Below are 4,049 nucleotides of genomic sequence, written 5' to 3'. Positions count from 1 at the left end.
ATTTATAAGATGATCCATATGCAAAATTTCCATTTCCGCATGGTTTCTCAGTAACAAATCTAGTGTGTAAAACACGGTCTACTGGCGATCTTCTTATACTGTGCTAAGCAAGGCTGAGCAGCCTCAAGGTCATTCAGACTGGTTTTTGGCTTCTCTGTGAAGACAGCCCCAAGCTATTTAAGGAATATCTGGCGGCTAGAAAGCTTGGACTCAAACTTGCGCTCATCACTAGCAAGTGTATGTTTTTTAGATATTAACCTCACTCCCGGCTCCACTTCACTTTTCCATTATTTTTTCTTTACCTTGTTTAAGAGCACAACTTTAAAAAAATTTTAAATCTTTCTATATGGAAAAAAACCTCTCAGTAATCTGCACTGAATTGTTTTTCGTGGCTATCTGGATAAAATAAATAAATAGGGCCTAAATAATTAGTGTGGTTATTCAGAAAACCAAAATTATGAAGCAGCTTATTGCCTTAATTATGTTTATGTTAAAATAGAAAATGAATAACCATAAAAAAGCATCACTTTTCAACTGATAGTAGCTCATGTGTTGATAAACACAGAAAGCTCACATAGGAAGGGACTTGTTTAGATATATGGTTTTATTGGAAGTAATCCTAATAGAACTTACTTATAACAAATTCTAAATAGCACATCAGCCTGCATAGAGACTATGACATTTTGACAACTCTACTTAATCTTTAAAGTGGTACATTTAAGTTGATTTACAGCATGATCCTCATGAAAATACCTATGACATCTACATTAATACACAGTGAAAGGATAGTAATCAGTGAAACTTCTGTGATTTCCACATGAATCAACAGTGGTGCATTGCTTAATGTAACACACAATTACATCATGTTTAATTTATGTGGAAATGTTTGGATATGCTTAAAACGTCTGTGGTAAATCATTTTGAGATCTATAATTGAACACTTTTCTGCAATAAATTACTGTATAAACGCTGAAATAATATTCTTACATAACTACCAATTTATTTTGAAAGACTCCGACAACCTCAAATCATGATATTATTTTCTTTGTGTGATTCAAAGGCTTGTATCCTTCAGGAATTTATTTTACTATCTTGTAGGAAATAATTCTAACATTTATAAGATGCTAATTTCCATCCTATAATTAATTGTTTTTTAAAACTCAAAATACTTATGTTATCATAATATATGAAATGTCATAGTGAGCTACAGTCCCTCCAATAATGAAAAATGCTTAGAATTATAATTTGACATACTTTTCCCCAATAAAAAGCTACTTAATATTAATAAAGCAGCAATGCTCTATTTCTAGATTCACTTCGTTATCAAGAATACTTAAGAAAGCAGTTTAATTTCATGGTAAAACTAGTTGAAACGTCATTCTTATGATTAGTTCAGGAAAAATATTATGTAAAGCTGAGAAATAAGTATTTTTTAAACATAAAAATACTATCTGAAAATCAATAATTTCCCAGGTACAGTCGCCATAACTCTAAAATCCAGAAATGAGAACCTCTTTGGGGCTTAAATAACTACCTGACAAAATGTTTAAACCAAACAAACTCTATTTTGAGCTTTTTATATGCCCATTGACTTGAAATACAGTACTTCTTCCTAGAGCTATCATTCCTTTAAGTAAGGGAATGTAATTAAAGTGGATGCAAATTTATAGTATTCTAATAATTACGACTGCCCTCCTCACGACACTGTCCTTTGCCTTCCGCTTGAACCTCAGTGCAATGGAGCACTTTACCCAAAGTGGTGGGGACTCTGAGCCCCTGGCGGCGCTGCTTCAATCAGGCTGCAGTGTACTGACAGTTCATTCCTACCCATACGAGTGGCAGGGACTCGACTTTCTCTCAAGGGGAACAAGCCAGCCTAGCGCCACAGTAACAACAGTACGATCATATCTCATTTGGTTTTGGTTTCTGCTTTCTCTCCTAAGGCATGAATAAACAAACGGATTCATGTAGCCTCAGCGTCTAATTCAATGGAATTCCATTCTTATGGTGCTAGGCCGGCAGACTCTAAAACCAAAAGGATAGGAAGGAAACAATTGGCAAACAAGTCCGTAAGTGTTAAGTCTGAGAACCGCCATCCTAATTTTGAACACTAGGATTCCAGACTTGTACATTCTGGTCAAGGGGAAAAGGAATCCCACGTGTGGGTGATCATTTGCTCAGAACATGAGCCGTGTCCTGCAGGGCAGCATGTCCAGCTCCCAAGTTTCTGACACTCAGATGAAGCTCATCTCCATCTTCAATGACTGGTTCCTTTTGAGTAATGGGGGTCTGCAGTCATACCAGTGAGTCCCCTGGACATTAGCCCAAGGCCTTACCTACTTCTTTAGAAAATGAGTTCCTTTTGGCTGAATCTATTTTATGTGGGATACCATGCCCTGCATAAGGCAACTGATAAATCTACAAATAGTGTAATGACAAAGAAAAATTACTAAAAACCAAAAACAAATCAAGAATAAAAATCCACTGTAATAAGGAGAAATTGCTGCTCCCCACTCCCTACCCCTGAAAGATTAGAGGTGTCCTGTGTAGACAAACTGACAGCAAACAGTTCTCTGGCTCCTCCAGGTATAATGCTTTCCCAGAGCTCCTAACTGGAGCTTCATGTTGTTGAAACAGTGCATAATCTTGATTCTCTCCATGGTGAACATCTGGTTCATGAAGCCACTGGCATTGCTGAAAAAGGAGGTAGACCTCTATCTGCTCAGTGGGTCATCTTATCCACACTAGAGGCCTTGTGGTAACACGTGACTTCCTGAGAAATATACTCACATTTTGGGCTCATCTTGAAAGGCCATATCCCTTCAAATAGCCTTTCCCCAAACACCCTCCACAGCCCTCCAGTTCTACTCTTTCCAACTAGTCCATTAACCACTGGTTAGCTGTCTGTCCTGATTATTTTTGCTGCATTAGAAAAGAAAAAATTAACCTCCCAGTTAGCATCTTAAAACAATCAATTGTTTTATTCTGATCATGGGCTCTGTAGGTAAGGAACTCAGGCAGCACACTGGGGAGGGGACGGCTTTGCTCTGCTCCGTCTGCTGCTCGGCTAGGAAGGCTTAAAGCCTGGGGATGACTTGATGGCTACGGGCCAGAGCACCTGCAGGCTCTTCATGCACACACCTGGCGCCTAGGCTAGGCTGGGTCGGGAACTAGGCCTGACAACGGGAGAGCTTACGTGTGTGGCCTCTCTTGGCAATCACACAGCATGACGGCCAGAGGGGAGGAGAATTTCATTCCTGCTGACCGCAGGAAAATAATTAGCTGTTTCACTCTTGCATACAAGGATCAGGCAAATCTAAATTCCAACCCTAAAATGATTAGGATCTTACATTCCTTCACTCTCACACAGGCAAAATAAAAGCCCTGGATTCTGCCATTTTCACTGAGGTTCTGTGCTGCAACTCCCTGCTGCTAACAGCTTCTGTTTAAATTGGGGTCTTGGTTGCACAACAGAAACTAACTCTGGTTCTCCTAAGCGGAAAAAGACTCCACTGGAAGAGTGTGGGTTAGCTCAGCCCATAGGAGGGTTGGACAAACAAACTTAGAAAATGAGCCTGAATTAGAGACTGGGAAGCAGAGAATGTAGCTAAACTCATACATCAGGACCAGCCTGTTAGGACACTGCCATTAACAGCGCCACCACTGGCTCCTTACTGCTGCTGACAGGAAGACATGCTACCGTTGTCACTTCACTGTTCTGTTCCCTCCAGAACCACCCCTCACTGCCCCTGATACTGTCACTTCCTAAGATCCAACGTTCCTGCGCAGAGCTTCCTGCTGGCCAGACTTAAGCGACATGCCTGCATCTCAGCCTTCGGGGCAGTGAGAGGGGATGAATGCTCCTTCCAGCTCCCTGGAGGGGAGAGGGGCTTTGGTTCACCATGTCTGCACAGCAGACCTCCTACCAAATAGGAAGGAGACTTGGATTTGGGGTAGACAAAAATAAGCCACATACTCACTGTTCATGCTTAATCTGATTATTTAATCATTAAAATAGATGAATGGGTGAATTAGCAATAAGATTTAAT

This window comes from Manis javanica, chromosome 7 (genome assembly GCF_040802235.1).
Source record: "Manis javanica isolate MJ-LG chromosome 7, MJ_LKY, whole genome shotgun sequence".
Lineage (NCBI taxonomy): Eukaryota > Metazoa > Chordata > Mammalia > Pholidota > Manidae > Manis > Manis javanica.
Note: the sequence above shows the minus strand (reverse complement) of the source record.